Source organism: Phoenix dactylifera, unplaced genomic scaffold (genome assembly GCF_009389715.1).
Source record: "Phoenix dactylifera cultivar Barhee BC4 unplaced genomic scaffold, palm_55x_up_171113_PBpolish2nd_filt_p 001759F, whole genome shotgun sequence".
Lineage (NCBI taxonomy): Eukaryota > Viridiplantae > Streptophyta > Magnoliopsida > Arecales > Arecaceae > Phoenix > Phoenix dactylifera.
In genome coordinates, this window is record NW_024069057.1 from 39,588 (window position 1) to 60,615 (window position 21,028).

The following is a 21,028-nucleotide window of genomic DNA, read 5'->3' on the forward strand; positions in this document are numbered from 1 at the left end:
GAAAAAATGTTAATATATATATATATATATTTGCCTTAAATAAGTTTTATTTTTAATATGTCAATGCAAGCTCGATCGGACCAGTAACCTTTATATAGTATTACCAAGAAGACATGCTGATTTATTATAAATATTTTTACTACAAAAGTTTTTAATCATGAGAGATTCGAATAACTACCATAATATGTACAATAACATATTTGATGGCCTCCATGTTACCAAACCGAGGCTCCCTATAAAAATTAGCAATTTAAGGTTTAGGGCAATCTTCTAAAATCCCACAAATTATGGTATTATTTTTTGGCATATTAGTTAAATACCATAATAGTAGTTCTAGTTTCCATCACTTCAAATCATATACTGTAGATACAAAATTATAATGGTATTTACAATAAAGTACCACTAATAAAACAAATACTTATTGGAAAACAGCGACATTTATACTATAGTGCAACAAAGAAAGATTTTTAATGGCATATAGTAAGAAATGCCACAAGCGATTTGCGGTCAACAATAATTTTTGTTGTAGTGTTTTTTCTTTTTTTTGAAACTTGTTACCTTTCTTGTCGTCTTTAGGTTAATTCTTCTCCTCAATCCCTATGGCTTTAGGTCAACTTGTTACCCTTCGTCTTAGACAAATTGATCATACTTCTACCATAGATACTGTCACTTGATCCACCGATCCTCTCATAACCAATTGGGTAGAGCTGCTTCTTGATTAGGTTCTTGAATTTGCTCCATGTCAAATTAGAAATATCATTATTCCTTATGTACGAACTCCACTGAGTAAGAACATGGCTAGAAAGCTTGAGACAGGCAAAAGCTATCTTCTAGATATTAGAGTATGCATAGGTAGTAAAATAGGTCTCTAAGGAGAGGATGACTGTCAACCTATCACACAGCATTCCGAATCCAGTCGATCACCATAACAGAGTCTTCTTCCAGGATGATCTTACCAACCTCTAGAACAGTCCTCGTATAGATGATGCCCTCCCATGTCGCCCTGAGTTTCGCTCCTATGACTGTTGTGCCACAGATGTGCCGTCCTCCTACAGCAATCAGGCGGCAACTGTGATCTCATATCACGAACCCCGTCCCGCATCTATCTCTTCCTGCTAGCACACTACCGTCGAAGTTTACTTTGAGGTGACTAGGGGGTGGGGGTTCCCAAGTGACAAGAATGACTTTGAGTGCTATGACAGCGATATGGAAACCCCAGGTGTCCCTAGTCCCCCCAAGTGAAGTCGCCCTAGTAGTGTCGATGATCACGAATGCATGACGGATAGCTCTGTCACCACAGCTCGCGGGGGTAACCTCCTCTCCTCAAAGATGTGGCCATTCCTATCTAACCAAATATGATAAGCCAGGTAAGCACAGGTGATGCTCTACTCCACCATCACCTGTCTCTGCATGGATGCCTATGGATGATGTAGTAAATTCTCCGCCGATCCCCAACCTCGCGGTACATATAGTGTCGCGCTCCTCCACACCAGTGTCACTCGAGGGCAGCAAAGAAGAGCATGACTAATGGTCTCCTCATCAAGGCAATCTTCACATATTGGGATCGTCCTGATGCCCCTCCTAGCTAGTATACTACGGGTTGGAAAGTAGCCCCTAGTCACCTTCCAAATGAATAAAGCCACTCGAAGGTGGACGCGCAGTCTCTAGATCCACCTGTCCTCTATTTGTTGGATAGTCTCCCCCCCCATCACTACCCGCATATCCCTAACATGCACCCTCGTCCTCCCTATCGGAGTCCATACCAACCTGTCCACCCCCTCCTCAGTCTGGATCGAAAGCTCCAGGACCCTCTCAGCTAGCTACTCCTTAAAGACTTCCTAGATCAGCACCTCATTCCAATTGCCCGTACCAGGAGTAATCAGTTCACTACCCCTACACCCCGACAATCTCGCCGAGTCCACCATCGTTGGCATCCACCCTAATGGCTGCTCGGTCACCTAGGCATCCTCCATCACGTCAATGGATTGTCCGTCACCAATCGTCCATCTGATCGCGGGTAACACCATCAGTGCATAGGCACAAGTCTCCTTCCAGGTGAAGGAGCTATGGCGTCCAACCCTGAAGTCAGCTACCATCGAATGCGAGCCATACTTGCTCTTCATGAGGGCACTCTATAAGCTGTCCAGCTCCATAATGTACCTAGCGGCATGTCTCGCCACCATGACCTCTCGCCTCGTCAGCAGTGAATGTACTCCCAAGCCACCTAAGTATTAGCAATCCATAATTGTTTCATGTGAAACATGATAGCATGACAAATACTATTAAAAATCATAACTATAATATTTACAAAATTTTATTGGTCAAGGACATTTTGATCAAGTTAATCATTTTTTTTGTAAGAAAAATGATTATAAGAGATTATTTCTCATCATTGGCAAGTAGTGTTGGGCTAAAATTCATAAGACTGTCTCTTCAATTTTGATTGTGTTGCAAATAGAAAGAGATCTAAATTTTAATTATATAAGGGGCAAAGGAGGAAACAATTGATGGACTATTAATTCAAGAATCAGATAAGACATTTCAATTAATTCATGAAAGGAAAATTTGTGGCATTTAATTAAAATAAGATATATTTGGGCATATAAACTGCAACGAGGAAGAAGCAGTTATATATATATATATATATATATATATATATATATATATATATATATATATATATATATATATATATATATATATATATATATATATATATATATATATTGGATGGTATATGTTTTTATTTTTATTCAAAAGGGTTTGAAAGAAAGGGGCCATGAAGGTGCACATTAGTGTAAGCCATGGCCTGGTCTCACTATTGCTGGTGATGATTTGCTTATCGTGCATCATGGGGAGAGCGTGGGCTGCAATGGAGCAGTTCAAGGTGCAGCAACAGCTGATCCGATTGAATACGCCTGTCAAAAGCATCAAGGTCTACCATCCCACTATTCTTTCAATTATTTTTTGTTTGGATTTTTAGGTAAAAATATTTTTTGCTCATTCTGAGAGAGTTTTAGGAAGATTTTCTAAATTCTTTTTAATCAAAAATCTATTTTGAAATATTTTTCATTTTCTCCTTTTTTTTTGTTCGTTCAGTACAATCCCATCAAGTTTCTACTGTAATTTTTCTCTTCTAACATACTTTTTTTTTTCTACTGTAATTTTTCTCTTCTATCATACTTATTTTTTGGCATTTTTCACTGTAATGCTTCTTGATTTGTGGTTTTATTTGTTCTAATGTTTGTTTCTTTAAAAAGAGCCCAGATGGGGATATCATAGACTGTGTCCATATCTCTCATCAGCCAGCCTTCGATCATCCTTCGCTCAAAAACCATACTATCCAGGTGTGCTCTTTTTTTCCCCCACACTCTCTCTTCTTTTCAAGTCCTTCACCTTTCACTTTATGTTTACACTTGGCGGTCTCTTTGCTTTGTCTCCACTTCATGCAAAATCTTCAGATGAGACCAAGTTTCCACCCATTAGGCCGATACGATGAGAATAGGGAGGCATCAAAGATGGAAACTAGCTCCATACCTCAACTTTGGCATCAAAATGGGAGGTGCCCCAAGGACACCATCCCTATTAGAAGAACTAAGAAGGGTGATATGCTGAGGTCCAGCTTTATCGAAAGATATGGAAAGAAGAGGCATAGGACAATCCCAAATCCAACTTCTATAGAACCCAACTGGAATAGCATTGGACATGAGGTACATAGTTTTGAAAATTTATGAAAAGGAGTAACCATGGAGCGAAGTATCTCTAACCCTTCCATTTCCTTCCCCTACTCTTTCGCCTTTCTCATTTGTGTTTGTTGGTGGATTTTCTTGCGTAGCATGCGATTGCTTATGTAACAGGAGATAAGTACCATGGAGCAAAGGCAACCATAAATGTGTGGAACCCGAAGCTGGAAAACAAATATGAGTTCAGTCTGTCTCAACTTTAGATTCTTGGAGGTCCTGCAGAAGTTCTCAATACCATCGAAGCTGGCTGGCATGTATATTATTGCTTCAATTTCGGATAAATAGAAAGTAGTTTTAATTATATGAAATTCTGAAAGTTCTCTCTTCATGCATTAATTAACTTCATCTGGTTACTCTTTGGTGTGGAAAAAAATCAGGTATATCCAATGTTGAATGGAGATTATAAAACAAGACTATTTACTTTCTGGACGGTAAGTTAACATTCCTTCATTTTCCCATATTTTTTATGTGTTGTTTCTATTAGTTTCCTCTTTCCTTATGTTGTCCTACCTTATCTTCCAAGAGTTTTTTGATAATTTATCTTATATTGTTCATTATTTTGAGTTTTTTGGTTCTTTCCTCAATTATATGATAGAGATGAGGTGCCACAGACATTCCTGATTTCGACAGACAACATAAGGCAACAATTATGAAAAATTGGAAGGCTTCTAATATTTTTCCATGAAATTGTAGGGTGACGGTTATAAATCAGGCTGCTACAACCTACAATGCTCTGGGTTCGTTCAAGTCAACAAGGAGGTAGCATTGGGAACCACCATTTACCCCATTTCTAGCTATGGTGGACGCCAATATGAAATCACTTTGTCTCTCTGGAAGGTAAAAACAAAAGATTCATAAAATGTTTATTTCTTCTCCTAACTCACAAACTCTCAACATAACAAAACTACATTAGTCATGTTTAATCACAGTTTCACTTTTCACCTATAAATAGAGATGAATGTTCATATGGTTTTCATTTTTCGAGTAGGATCCAAAAATGGGGAATTGGTGGCTGCAGTATGGGAATCAATCTCCAGTGGGGTACTGGCCTTCTTCCTTATTCCCTCATCTGTCTGATAGTGCCTCAGAGATACAATGGGGAGGGGAGGTTGTGAACTTATATTCAAAAGGTCAGCACACCTCCACGGAGATGGGCAGTGGCCATTTCCCAGAAGAAGGTTTTGGCAAGGCGAGCTTCTTCAAAAACATACGAATAGTTGATAAGTCCGACCAACTTCAAGCTCCTCGAGGGGTTCGCACTTTCGCTCCACAAGCCAACTGCTATAATGTGCACCATAAGAACAATGGTTACTTCTACTACGGGGGTCCTGGTATAAATCCTAATTGTACAACGTAGAAGGTCGTAGGTTTTTGTATCTCCATCTTGTGGGGCAAAGAAAATTATGAAAAAATAATCGTGAACAATCAATGGACAACAAAAATAAATATTTTTCTTTTTGTATATTCAAGTAATTTAATAGCCCACAAGAAAGAGAGAAAGAATCTTGTTATGGAAATCCTTCAGCATGGAGGAAACAATTGATGGACAATTAATTTGATAATCAGATAAGCTCTTTCAATTAATGCACAAAATTAAGCAGAATCTGTGGGATTTAATTTATGTAAGATATTCTTTGATATATAATTGGCAACGAGGAAGAAGAAGTTTGTTATATATATATATATATTGGATAGCATATGTTTTTATTTTCATTGAAAAGGGTTTGAAAAAAGGGGCCATGGAGGTGCACAATAGTGTGAGCCACGGCCTGGTCGTGCTATTGCCGGTGATGATTTGCTTATCGTGCATCATGGCCAGAGCATGGGCTACAATCGAGCAGTTCGAGGTGCAGCAACACCTGATCCGATTGGATAAGCCTGTCAAAAGCATCATCCTCTACTATCCCACTATTCTTTCCTCTTTTTTTTTGGATTTTTTGGTAAGAAAATATTTTTTGTTCATTCTAAAAGAAATTTAAGAAGATTTTCTAAATTATTTTTAATCGAAAATGTATTTTGAAAATTTTTTTGTTTTCACCTTTTTTGTTCGTTCAGTATAATCCCATCAAGTTTCTACTGTAATTTTCCTCTTCCATCATACTTATTTTTTTGGCATTTTTCGCTGTAATGCTTCTTAATTTGTGGTTTCATTTGCTCCAATATTTGTTTCTTTAAAAAGATCCCGGATGGAGATTTTATAGACTATGTCCATATCTCTCATCAGCCAGCCTTCGATCATCCTTCCCTCAAAACCCACACCATCCAGGTGTGGTCTCTTCCCCCCACACACACTCTTCTTTTCAAATCCTTCACCTTCACTTAATGTTTACACCTGGCGGTCTCTTTACTTTATCTCCACTTTATGCAAAATCTTCAAATGAGACCAAGTTTCCACCCATTAGGCCTATATGATGAGAAGAGGGTGGCCTCAAATATGGAAACTAGCTCCATACCTCAACTTTGGCATCAAAATGGGAGGTGCCTAGAGGACACCATCCCTATTAGGAGGACTAAGAAGGGCGATGTGCTGAGGGCCAGCTTTATCGAAAGATTTGGAAAGAACAGGCGTAGGACAATCCCAAATCCAACTTCTATAGAATCCAACTGGAATAACAATGGACATGAGGTATATAATTTTTAAAATTTATGAAAAAGAGTGACCTTGGAGTGAAGTATCTCTAACCTTTCTCATTTGTGTTTGTTGGTGGGTTTTCTTGAGTAGCATGCGGTTGTTTACGTAAGGGGAGGTAAGTACTATGGGACAAAGGCAACCATAAATGTGTGGAACCTGAAGCTGGAACAGAAAAATGAGTTCAGTCTATCTCAACTTTGGATTGTTGGGGGTCCTACAGGACTTTTCAATACCATCAAAGCTGGATGGCATGTATATTATTGTTTCAATTTTGAATAAATAGAAAGTAGTTTTAAATATATGAAATTTTGAAAGTTCTCTCTTCATGCATTAATTAACTTCATCTGGTTACTCTTTGGTGTGGAAAAAAATTCAGGTATATCCAATTTTGTATGGAGATAATAAAACAAGATTATTTACTTTCTGGACCGTAAGTTAACATTCGTTCTTTTTCCCATGTTTTTTATGTGTTGTTTCTATTAGTTTCCTCTTTCCTTATGTTCTCCTACCTTATCTTCCAAGAGTTTTTTAATAAATTTATCTTATCAAATATGAGGGAATTAGATTGTTCATTATTTTGAGTTTTTTAGGTTCTTTCTGGTCAATTATATGATAGAGATGAGGCGCCACAGACATTCCTGATTTCGATAAATGACATTAGGCAAAAATTATGAAAAAATAGAAGGCTTCTAATATTTTGCCATGAAATTTTATGCTGACGGTTGTAAATTAGTAGGCTGCTACAACCTACAATGCTCTGGGTTCGTTCAAGTCAACAAGGAGATAGCATTAGGTGCCACCATCTACCCCATTTCTAGCTATGGTGGATGCCAATATGAAATCACTTTGTCTCTCTGGAAGGTAGAAGCAAAAGATTCACAAGGTGTTTATTTCTTGTCCTAACTCACAAGCTCTCAACATAGCAAAAGCACAATAGTCATATTTAATTGCTTTTTCACGTTTCATCTATCAATACTAATGAATGTTCATATAGTTTTCATTTTTGAGCAGGATCCAAAAACGGGGAATTGGTGGCTGCAGTATGGGAATCAATCTCCAGTGGGGTATTGGCCTTCTTCCTTATTTCCTCATCTGTCAGACGGTGCCTCAGAGATATACTGGGGAGGGGAGGTTGTGAACTTAAATTCAAATGGTCAGCACACCTCCACGAAGATGGGCAGTGGCCATTTCCCAGAAGAAGGTTTTGGCAAGGCGAGCTACTTCAAAAACATTCAAATAGTTGATAAGTCCAACTATCTCCAAGCTCCTCGAGGGATTCGCACTTTCGCTACACGATCCAATTGCTATAATGTGCACCATAAGAACAATGGTTACATCTACTATCTGGGTCCTGGTAGAAATCCTAAATGCATGTAGAAGGGCGTAGCTTTTTGTATCTCCATCTTGTTGGGCAAAGACAATTATGAAAAAAAATAATCGCGAACAATCGGTGGACAACAAAAATAAATATTTTTCTTTTTGTATATTCAAGTAAATTATCAAAATCATCGAGCACTAACAATCAAGCCACACAGTTAATAATCAATATGAAAATAATTTAATAGCCCACAAGAAAGAGAGAGAGAATCTTGTTATGGAAATCCTTCGGCTTGGAGGATGACCACCACTGCATTTGGTTCAGGCAAAACTTCACCATTGTGAAAATATTGGGAATATAGAGAGCATTTCTTCTAAAGCTAGAGATCCCCATATATCAATATCATCACATATGGGGTGGAATTTTAACAAAAAGCCAAGAAAATCTCTTGAAGTGGGTATGCTAAATCGAATTAGAAAAGAGGTGAAATCAACAGGGCGAGCCATTAAAGTTGAAGAACAAACTACCAGGTTTCACCACCTAAAAGTTGAGTAAAATTGGAGTTAAAATTACCATGCAATCTTCAAACAAACTCTCTGATCCAGGAGGATTATCAAACTCAATGTGAACTACTTTGGCCACTATAGGTTAGACTAGACATGGTCCAGTAGTGAGATCGCATCGAGAAGCTAAATCATGTGTCAAATTTTCGGAGTTATAACTTGGTCATACAATGCTCGATTTAGATGATGTGTCTTTTTTTCAAATGGATTACTTTTTGAAATGGATGGTCCGGACCAATTTTATCGTTTGGAATTCGAAATGGGTCGATCAAATCAAAAATTTTCTTTTTGGGATAGATTTTGACCGGTCATATGTTCCGATTTAGGAAAAATTAGATAGAGCGACTGAAAACAAAGTCAATATAGAAGAAGAGATCTATCTCTTTTAGGATTTTAGTTTTTTTTCATATTTATTTCAACTAGTCATATCTAATTTGAGAGCTGAGTTTTATTTTAACTGGAGGGGGAATTTGATGTGGATTGTTCGAGAGCAGACCTCACTAATATAAATGGAGACCATGTATCTTAGTAGCAGCTTTGTATCTCTTACTTTTCCCATTTCTTTCCCTTTGCTCCTTCGTCTTTCTCATTTATGTTTGTTCGTGGGTCTTCTTGAGCAGCATGCAATTGTTTATGTAAAGGGAGATAAGTATTATGGAGTAAAGGCAACCATGAATGTGTGGAACCCGAAGCTGGAACAGCAAAATGAGTTCAGTCTGTCTCAACTTTGGATTATTGGGGGTCCCGAAGAACTTCTCAATACCATCGAAGCTGTGGCTGGCATGTATATTATTGTTTCAATTTTGAATAAATAGAAAGTAGTTTTAATTATATGAAATTTTGAAAGTTCTCTCTTCATGCATTAATTATCTTCAGCTGGTTGCTCTTTGGTCCCCAAAAAAATCAGGTATATGCATTTCTGTATGAAGTTAATAAAACAAGGCTATTTACCTAGCTACTGGACTGTAAGTTAATATTCCTTCATTTTTCTCTTGTCCTATATGAGTTGTTTTCATAAAAAGTATAAAGATTGGGTGTCTTCTTATATTTTACCCTAAAAATTTCAGGATGATGGTTATCATTCAACAGGCCGCCACAACCTACTCTGCTCTGGGTTCGTTCAAGTCGACAAGGAGATTGCATTGGGTGCCACCGTCTACCCCATTTCTAGCTATGGCGGACGCCAATATGAAATCACCTTGTCTGTCTGGAAGGTAAAAACAAAAGATTCACAAGATGTTAATTTCTTGTCCTAAATCACATACTCTCAGTGTAGCAAAACTACAATAGTCATGTTTAATTACTTTTTTAACTTTTCACCTATAATTAATAATGAATGTTTATATGGTTCTCATTTTTTGAGCAGGATCCAAAATCGGGGAATTGGTGGATGCAGTATGGGAATCAATCTCCATTGGGCTACTGGCCTTCTTCCTTGTTCCGTTATCTGTCGGACGGTGCCTCAGAGATACAATGGGGAGGGGAGGTTGTGAACTTAAATTCAAATGGTCAGCAAACCTCCACAGAGATGGGTAGCAGCCATTTCCCAGTAGAAAGTCTTGGCAAGGCGAGCTACTCCTAGAACATTCAAATAGTTGATAAGTCCAACCATCTTCAAGCTCCTCACGGGATTGCCCCTTCCACTACGCAATCCAGCTGCTTTAATGTGCACATTGACAACAATGGTAGAAATCCCAGTTGTCCATTGAAAAATACAATCATGAATATATAATTGCGAACAATGAATGCACAACGAGAATAAACAATCAATGGTTACTCTGTCACGGCACATTTTTACAGCCCATGACAGGTTCCATATTCTGCTTGTCTCGGAAAATATTAGGAAGGACAGGTCGCTGGATTGGGAGTGCTAACCATGCAGTGCCAGGTTAAGACTCTAAATTAATTTGTATTTAGAAAGCAAAAGTTGACATTTAATGCATGCTTTACAATGAATTGGAGGACATATTGTCACGCCCCCGCCTCTGCGAGGCACGTGAGGCACCTAGTGCCCACGTGGGGGCCACATGAGGGGGGACCACGGGGCTCCCCTGCCAGATATTGTCCGGTTCTGGGGCTTCACGCAAGCGTCCTTCACCCCTCCCCGGTTTTGTTTTCCACCCAAAACGCGTCTACAGGATTTGGAGACACCCGCCTCATATGCCCAGGCTCTGGAACGAGTCTTTCCGATGTGGGACTATTGGGCCTCCCACCCTTTCCACCATCGGACAAGAGCCGTCCTCGGCTCTGATACCAAATGTCACGCCCCCGCCTCTGCGAGGCACGAGAGACACCTAGTGCCCACGTGGGGGCCACATGAGGGGGGAACACGGGGCTCCCCTGCCAGATATTGTCCGGTTCTGGGGCTTCACGCAAGCGTCCTTCACCCCTCCCCGGTTTTGTTTTCCACCCAAAACGCGTCTACAGGATTTGGAGACACCCGCCTCATATGCCCAGGCTCTGGAACGAGTCTTTCCGATGTGGGACTATTGGGCCTCCCACCCTTCCCACCATCGGACAAGAGCCGTCCTCGGCTCTGATACCAAATGTCACGCCTCCGCCTTTGCGAGGCACGTGAGGCACCTAGTGCCCACATGGGGGCCACATGAGGGGGGAACACAGGGCTCCCCTGCCAGATATTGTCCGGTTCTGGGGCTTCACGCAAGCGTCCTTCACCCCTCCCCGGTTTTGTTTTCCACACAAAACGCGTCTACAGGATTTGGAGACACCCGCCTCATATGCCCAGGCTCTGGAACGAGTCTTTCCGATGTGGGACTATTGGGCCTCCCACCCTAAATGTCACGCCCCGGATCCGGACATGATTTTTTTTAATTTATATTATGCGCCCCAAATCCGGTTTATGACACGGCCGTGCTATTGTAGGTTGCTGCCCATAATAGCACGAAGCCCATGATAACAATTTTACTTCATGAAATAAGACCAAATCTGATCAAATTTATTTATTAATCATAAAGAAGCAAGTACAGAGCATCTAAATCAAATATTTGAGTTTGCAATATTACAACCCAAACTTATTAACATAGATACTTCTAAGAATCCCTGTAACTATGCTTCAACTCCAATTTTCATTTACTCTTTCCCGCTCTTAATCGCCTTAATTATCTGAAATAAAAAAAAACAACAGGAGGGGTATGAGCTTGCGGCTCAGTAAGTAACCATGTACTATCTTATTAGATCAAGCATAATCTTTCTCATGCCAATGCATCATTTGAAGAATATAACAGTTATAGCAAAATAAAGCATTTCAGAGATGATATATTCAAATCGGGTCATAAACCAATGTATGCTCCAACCATACAAGTTCATAAACATGATAATGCAAGTCATATAAAAATGTTGCCATTCATCCATACTTTATAAATCTTACTCTCAGACGGATGTGCTGCTATGGTCACTATAATCCCGTGACAGGGTTCGTATTCGTAGTCGACAAGTTTTATAACTTATTCTTATTCGTTACCAACTTTAACCCGTTGGCAGAGGGCCATATTCGTTGGATGCTAGCTCCAGGGGGGGGGTCGACTGACCTCTATTTCTAGAGGTGGGCATAGCTATCTGAGAGTTCATAAATCATTATTCTTTTTCATTAGTCATACTTTCATACATAGGTTGGAAAATGACAAATGGCATCGTAATGTATAAAATTCATGATCATGCCACAAATCTCATTTTCATGCGATTTATCATAACCATAATTCATCGTAATGTATAAAATTCATAATCATGCCACAAATCTCATTTTCATGCAATTTATCATAACCATAATTTATACTGAAATATTTATGAAGGATGCAATTTAATCAAACTTATGAATCACATGCAATCATATGCTTGATCCTACTTTTAAGAAAATACATCATAACAAATATATTTTTTTTATTTTATTCTTACAATTAAACAGTAATTTTTTAAATTAATAAGATCAGTGCCAGGGTTACTTACCTCAATTCGTCCACACAATCCTAATCTCGTCCGTCAAATTCTCTGTACCTATCAAACAGTTCCAGATGCATTATTAAATTAAAACTCTAACATGGACCTGAATAAATCTCAAGTCCCAACCGGATAATTTGGACTAAAATCCTACTTATTCACTATTTATTTACGTTTTTTCTTTTTTTTCTTTTCTTTTTCTTTTCTTTTCTTTTCCTTCTTTTCTTTTTCCTTCTTCTCTTTTTCTTTTCCTTTTCCTTCTCTTATTCTTTTTTTTCTTTTCTCCTTTTTTTTATTTTTTTCCTTCCCGAAACTTCTTCTCCTTCTTTCTTCTTTCTTTTTTTCTTCTCCTCCTCTTCTCTTCTCCCGACTTCTTCTCCTCCTCCCTTTCTTGTTCTTTCTTCGCTCGTGAAGGGAGGAGGGCGAGCTCGTCGGAATGCTCGGGAGGAACGGGCAGCGGCTGGCGGCACCCCCGGCGGGCCAACGGCACCCGCAGTGCCTGCGGCGCCCGTGGCCACAGCCGCTCCTGGGGCCGCGCTCGCAGCCCGTGGCCATGGCGTGCGGCCGGCGGCCGGCGCCTGCAGAAGCATGGTCGTGCCTGCGGCCGGCGCCCACGGTGAGTCTCCCCCTTCCCTTTCTTCTTTCTTTCTTTCTTTCTTTCTTTCTTTCTTTCTTTCTTTCTTCCTTTCTTCTTCTATTTGATCTATCCTCCCGAGTGGATCGAGAGGAGGAAAGGCAGTAAAGAAAAGGAGGAATGGATGGATCTTACCTCACTAATGAGAGCAGGGGTGCGGGTGGTGAAGTCCGACGAGGAGAGGCGCCGGTGGAGGATACCGGAGGTAGAACCCAGCATGAGCGAGGACGGTGGCAAACATCAGGCTGCCGGAGTGTCCAGATCTGGCAACATCCTGGTCCGAGGGCAAGGAGAAAATAGGGAGGAGGGGCTTCTCGAATCGGATGAGCTATTGGGGGCTTTTGTAGCCCTCCCCAGGGAAGGAAGAAAATGGCCGTGGCTCGTTCACCGCCGTGATGCTCGCGGCGGTTGAGCGGGATCGGAGGCCATTCAAGAGGCCACGGCATTTCCGCTACATTCTCGCCTCCGTTACCCCGAGGAAGAAGACCAGAGGATCGCGTTGCGATCCCTGTCTTGGTCTCTTCTTCAGCCATGAGCTACAATCGGTTGGGTCCGCCGGCTTCGGTCCGATTGGTCCATTTTGGGCCGGTTATTACATTCTCCCCTCCTTAATAAAAATTTCGTCCTCGAAATTTATAGAATCTAGTCTTTCCAAATTCAGCAATGTTCAGCTCATTGAGTAACATATATCTAAGATCTTATTCTCTTCGATCAAAATTAGTGAGATATATAACTCTTGATCAACTGTCAAAAATTTTATACATACGAGTAAGATTAGCACTAGATAAGTGACTAATTAAAATCTAAGATTGCAATGAGATCAGATTGGGATCATTTGACAACAAGATTGATAAAATTAATTGTATTTGAGATAGATCTTGGAATAAAATAGATTTCATGAACTTATTATGGTAGAGTACTAATCCCACAAAAGATATCGACCGGCCTTAATCAGAGTCAAATCATTAGAAAGTTAGTAATGGGATTCACAAAATGAACATGTAATGATTATCATTAGACAGCAATGGTCTATCTCAAAATGATTGGCATCAAATCACAAGAACAAATCCAAGAAGACAAAATATTGATACCATATTGAATATGTCACGAGGCTTGATTTATAACTCATAACGATGGAACAAATAACACATGGTTTATTTCGATACTTAAAAATTTAGATCATATCTAATCAATGATCAACTCACCCTAGTCATGAAATGCTCAAGATTTTATTTAGCATACCCAATAGAAGAATCTATCAGAGAGTAACGAAGCCATATCATGATTATCCTAAGAATCAACAACATTCTTCCCCACTAGAAAATTAACTCAAGTCTTCCAATAATTCTACTTATCAATACAACTTTATCATTAGATCTTATCAAAGGAATAAGGTCCGATACTTTCAGATTTGATTCTTTTGATAGGTGATTTAAATCAAACTTTTCTTTTATAATCAAAAATCAACGTCTTAATTCTGAATAAGAACATCAAGTTTCTTTGTCAAAATATCAATTTCTCTCAATTAACCGATCTATCACAAGATTAGATCATAAACGACTCTAATCCACCCTTGATAGATATTCATTAAAGCCAATTGACAACCTCAATTTCTTTTAATCAGATAGAGGGTTGATATTATTGAAAAAAAAAAAAAAATCAAGCTTCAGATTTAGAAGAAAGGAGGTCTATACCAACATATTCCAGATCTAAGATCAAAATAAGTGATCCATTAATTCTAGCCAAAAGATGCTAAGAATTTCTTAGCACGACATAAAATTGGAGAACCTAAGATAGCATAGCGACATCCAAAAAAAATCAAAACATTTTCCTTTCATTTATCTAGAAAGTCCTACTACATAAGAAAATGGATCAAATCTTTATTATTAAAACTTTTCGAATCAAAGGGATAATACTTCTAACCAACTTAGATAAATATTTCAAACCACTATGTTTTCGCTGTGCACTCTGATTTAAAACATCAAAATTCTTTGGATTCACTAATAACTTTTACTACTTGTCTATAAATAGAACTATTTAATACCTCATTTCTCTGCCTTTTGCATATCATTTTGATGAACTTGTTTCTCTTGTTTGATTTCTTCCTTGTTAATAGCAGAAACCCCCTTTTTTTTTGTCAAAACATCAACTAATATTCATTTAATGGATTTATTGCAGGATCATAAACCACTGCACTTTATCCATAGTAGAACATTTGAGCCTCAAATATTTTTCAAGATTGATAATTATTATCAAAATTTACTAAATGACTGTCAATCAAAATACCAATTCACATTGTAATTGGAAAACATCTAATATTTCATATTCCAAGTAAACAAAGGAAAAACTCTTAAGTCTCATCCTCAAATATATTTTCTTTCTATATAACAATTTCATGCATAATTGTCATACATATTTCATCCTCGAAAAATATAAAATCTTTTCTTGTCCAAGCCTTAAACAACTTATGAATGAACCCTATCTTGCCATCAAAATAATTAACTTCAAACTAGAAGTATTATTTACAATACCCGATATCAAGTTGATCTTTCAAAATCACTTATATACTAATACACAAACAATCACAATGTACTTTAATATTCCATGGCTAGTACTCCACTTAATATTAGTCAAAATCTAATTTAATCATTACTTAAAAATTTGCTACTTTCTATCACAATCACTAGTGATCTTAAACTTTTAGCTTTCATACAATCCTGTCGCATTCCCTATTGCTCTTAAACCTTTATTCTAATTCAAATTTTATTACAATCCTCAATGATCTTAAACCTCCAACTTTGAAGCCACTTGTGCCACAGTCCTTAGTAGTCTTAAACCTTAAGCTCTTGTATCATTCATATCGCAATCCTAAGTGATCTTAAATCTAGCTTCTAATAGTTTAATTGCTATAATTCCCAATGATCTGAAACCTAAGCTCTGATACCACTAAATGTCACGCCCCCGCCTCTGCGAGGCACGAGAGACACCTAGTGCCCACGTGGGGGCCACATGAGGGGGGAACACGGGGCTCCCCTGCCAGATATTGTCCGGTTCTGGGGCTTCACGCAAGCGTCCTTCACCCCTCTCCGGTTTTGTTTTTCACCCAAAACGCGTCTACAGGATTTGGAGACACCCGCCTCATATGCCCAGGCTCTGGAACGAGTCTTTCCGATGTGACAATATCTGGCATGGGAGCCCCGTGTTCCCCCTCATGTGGCCCCCACGTGGGCACTAGGTGTCTCTCGTGCCTCGCAGAGGCGGGGGCGTGACATTTGGTATCAGAGCCGAGGACGGCTCTTGTCCGATGGTGGGAAGGGTGGGAGGCCCAATAGTCCCACATCGGAAAGACTCGTTCCAGAGCCTGGGCATATGAGGCGAGTGTCTCCAAATCCTGCAGACGCGTTTTGGGTGGAAAACAAAACCGGGGAGGGGTGAAGGACGCTTGCGTGAAGCCCCAGAACCGGACAATATCTGGCAGGGGAGCCCCATGTTCCCCCCTCATGTGGCCCCCACGTGGGCACTGGGTGCCTCACGTGCCTCGCAGAGGCGGGGGCGTGACATTTGGTATCAGAGCCGAGGACGGCTCTTGTCCGATGGTGGAAAGGGTGGGAGGCCCAATAGTCCCACATCGGAAAGACTCGTTCCAGAGCCTGGGCATATGAGGCGGGTGTCTCCAAATCCTGTAGACGCGTTTTGGGTGGAAAACAAAACCGGGGAGGGGTGAAGGACGCTTGCGTGAAGCCCCAGAACCGGACAATATCTGGCAGGGGAGCCCTGTGTTCCCCCCTCATGTGGCCCCCATGTGGGCACTAGGTGCCTCACGTGCCTCGCAAAGGCGGAGGCGTGACATTTGGTATCAGAGCCGAGGACGGCTCTTGTCCGATGGTGGGAAGGGTGGGAGGCCCAATAGTCCCACATCGGAAAGACTCGTTCCAGAGCCTGGGCATATGAGGCGGGTGTCTCCAAATCCTGTAGACGCGTTTTGGGTGGAAAACAAAACCGGGGAGGGGTGAAGGACGCTTGCGTGAAGCCCCAGAACCGGACAATATCTGGCAGGGGAGCCCCGTGTTCCCCCCTCATGTGGCCCCCACGTGGGCACTAGGTGTCTCTCGTGCCTCGCAGAGGCGGGGGCGTGACACATATACTCTTTTGGGATGTGCCACATTACCCACCAAAATTTATTCAGAACAAAATTGTGAAGTTACAACGGAGTAGAGAAAGTATACAGGATTTTCAAAGGAGTTACAAAGGAGGTGTTCCGGCACGCAAGAACCACTCCTTAGCAAGAGAGACAGCGAAGAGGAGACTCGGAAGAAAGAAAATCTGAAAAGAATGAGAGTGCAGCAAGGTAGCATAGTTCAAAGCTGCAGGTTTCTCATCATATAGTCTCCATCAGAAAAAGGAAACCGAGGCAATACAAGAGGAACAGCCTGCTGGAGGGAACCTTTAGTACAATTTGAGGAGAGGATGCTTCATCATAGTCTCCATCCTGCGAGAGAGCTTCTAGCTGACCCATTTCTCCAAGTTGATGATCATGGTACGCCTGGGAAATACCTCCCAAGCTTTGAACCCAAAACCCCCTCTCAAGTAGAGGGGTGAACCACTGGGCTGTAACTCAGCTTGCCTTATTCTGTGTACTTATCACAAATGATTCATACAGTACTGCACAATGGTTTGTGCCATCCTTCAACCTAAAATATTTTACACACACAAGTTCAATTCAGAAAGGGGCTTGCATCCTGAATTTAGCATCATGTTTCCTGAATCCAAGCTAGCATTTCTATTTCAGATTGAGCTTCCCACACTTTTAACAAAAGACGGGTGAAAAAGGCTTTGGGAGACTGAGAAAACTAGCACAAGTTAACCAGATAAATAAGCGAGCTTGGGTAGTATGAGCATCAAGTGTCAACCAAGGTTTGAGAACTCCAGATTTGATTTTGGTTTCTTCCATGAGTCTAAAATTCAGCAATTTCCATGGTTCTGAGCTCCAATTTGGCCATTTCTTTTCAAAACCGAAAGAAAAAAATCCAGAAGCATGAGTTGAAGTTAGAGAAAATATGATCCACTAAAATAATTTTTCAATATATTTTGCCAGTGCTTCTGCATTCAAAAAAACAAAAAACTACACTTTGGATTAAAATATTAGAAGATCATGTTTAGAGTGCGATATATCATTTAATTCTTTGACATCAATTTAATAGACGACAATTTTAACCGTATTATTAGTGGCAGCACAAGGCCTTTCATATTGACATAAATATTAAGAAAATTAAAAAAATTCTTTCAACCTAATGGCCTGATTGGCCTGGGTTTTGAGGATCCAAATTACACCTGGTGCAACAATAAACCGCATCTTGCTCGTATTTAGGAAATATTATACCGTGTGCTACCTTCGGACGAGTGGATGGATCTATTTCCTGAATCAAAGGAGGTGTGTCAATGTCATGTGGCTTACTATGCTTCTAATCATTGTCCAATTTTAATTGATGGTAAGGATAAGTTCCTTAATATTATTACTCCATTTTGCTTTGAAAAATTCTGATTGCCTTGCAGGGGAATTCAGGAAGTGGTTCGACAAGCCTGAAGACGCTATGGCCATTACTCTCCATAGGTTCGAGTAGCCTTGATGCTAAAGAATACGGCCTTGGAAGATGGAACCGTGAGAATGCTCGCAACATTTTCAAGAAGGGAGCAAATCCTGATAACGAAAATCTTGAAATTCAAACCAAGGAGGCTTAAAATGGAGGCCTCAATCAACAAGAGCATATGAAGTTATCGAAATTGCTTCAGCTATATAATAATAATTTTATGTATGTAGGAAATCTTTTGTGGGTAAAAGTCAAGGATCCAATGGCTCAAAGAGGAAAATAATAACACTAAATTTTTTTCACCGATCCATTATATAACAAAAGCAATCATATATGTAAGTTCGCGTATTACATAATGAATTAAGATTAGTTATGTTAGGTCATGTGATGAATTTAGATAAAAAATTTTGAATGGTCTCTTTTCTTTCTTTTGTTTTTTTGGTAATAGAAACAAGATAAACATTTTCCAAGCACAGATTCTACAGTCCTTTTTGTGAAGCATCCTCCATGGCTCTCTTGATCTCAGCATCAATATAGGATACATCTCCCAAAAGTGCACGCATTAGCTAAAGTAAAAGAGGGGTCGCTAAGATCCACAAAACTGGCAGGCCATGATCCTGATGGTCTTAAAGGCTGTGAACCATATGATCCATGGACCTTTTTTTTTTTTTGGGTAAAAAACGGCATTTATATTACTCTAACGTGAGTATAAGATCCATGGACCTTTGATCACATCAATAACGCGTTACTGTTCATAATATGGAGGAGTTGGGGCAGTTTTAGCCGGTGGCGCTACTGCCTCGTCCTACGTACGACCAAGGCTTGCTTAGGCCAGCATTTATTAGGACATGGCAACCACAAAGGCCGGGCCAATAGAATACACAGACCTAAGCATCGCAGTTTTTTATCTTAAATACTTTGTTGTCGATGGAAATAGGCATACGGACTACTTCACATTATGTGTGGGAAGAACTTTGAAAGTTGAGACTCAATTCCAAGATTTTGTTTCAGCTCGATCCGGTAGACTCTATTCGTCAAGTGTTCATCTCAATACACCAGTACAGAAATGAGCGGCTAAGATTCGCCATATAGTGCATGCCTTGTAGGATGCCACTTCTAGAGAGAGAGCAAAATAATAGCTAACATCTTTGGAACTTGGCCTATACATGGATGAAGAAATTAAAAAGGAATGGTCGGAATTTGGGATAGAAAATTGACATAATTCACAGGGTGGAGGAGAAGATTTTGGTCGATTAATTATCTTGTCTGTTAGGCCTAGTGCAATCACTAGAAGGAGTTGCCGTAAAGAGAACAAAAATCTTAAAGCAAAGCGAGCACCTAGGAGTTTACAGGCAAAAGGGCTTGATTTCATGCAATAAAGTCATCATATAACATGTCATGATGCATATAAAAAGCAGCTAAAACTCATGAATCCAAAAATTCACACGATAATCCGTAAACCCGATCCGAGACTCAAAATAACTCAACCGCATGACTACGGCCACATCACCCAGTGGCATGCTTACACCGAAGTGCCAATACAACTCTCCGAAGAGCCGCTCCACTGAGCCAACGCACCAATGTGCCGCACCCCCTGGTGCCAAACTCACGCTCCACTGAGCCGCTCCGAAGAGCAAAATGCACCCCTGTGCCGCCACTATTCTATCACCGGTGGTCGCGGTGTCGGAACTAGTTCCTCAGTACAAGTCGACAGGGCCAACGTATCATCCCATTGGCGGGGCCTAGACTATAGTCACGCGGATTTTAAAAATCAATAAATCAACTTTCCAACTCAAGTCATGAACAAACTCCCAATCGTAAAGTACATAACAGTTTATAAAATTAAATATTAATTTCTAATTCTAACACATAATGCCAATAATAATTTAATAGTTTATGAAATTAAATGCTTAATTCTAATTCTAACATATAATGCCAATAATAAATCATGCATCAACATATGCATGATACATGTTAAAATTCTACTTTAAAGCAATAGGTCACCTACCTGGGTTTGCTTAAAATTCCTGCCACAGATATCACGAACCCCTGATTAAACATAAATATTAATTATTTAATTAATTTAGAAACATAATTTAAACTAATTCCAACCCCTTAAACTCCTAAGTTCAAAGATCCAAGAATGGGTCCCCAAAATCAAGCATAGACCCTAAGAATAAATAGACTAAATCCCAAAAAGCAGAATTCTTTAAACCCAAAACCAATTGTGGCCCAACACAGATTAGGCCCAACTGAACCAAACCAGATTACAGGTCCAAATCAAATCTCGGGCCCAAACCAACCCAGCCCACAGATCTAATTAGGTCCAACTCAGCCCAACACAGATCCCTAGCCCAACCCAAACCAGGTCTGATCAGACCATAACAAAACTCATTCATGGAATAGGTGGAACCGGTTCACAATGTAAACCCGGTTCAAAGTCTGGTTCACCCTTAAGGCACGGCTTTCAAAGCAAGGAAAAACCCAGGCTGAATAAAGAAGAAGAAGAAGAAGAGAAGAAGAAGAAGAAGGAGAAGAAGGGAGGAGGGTTGCTGGTGGTTCCGGTCGGCCCTCGGCGGTCGACCGTGGCCCTCGG

General features: G+C 40.0%; 2 pseudogenes; both read left to right on the top strand.

Moving 5' to 3' along the window:
- The first annotated feature begins 2,851 nt into the window (after nt 1-2,851).
- Nucleotides 2,852-7,752, top strand: LOC103699476 (annotated as a pseudogene).
- A 1,013-nt stretch (nt 7,753-8,765) lies between these two features.
- Nucleotides 8,766-10,040, top strand: LOC120109055 (annotated as a pseudogene).
- The last annotated feature ends 10,988 nt before the right edge of the window (nt 10,041-21,028 follow it).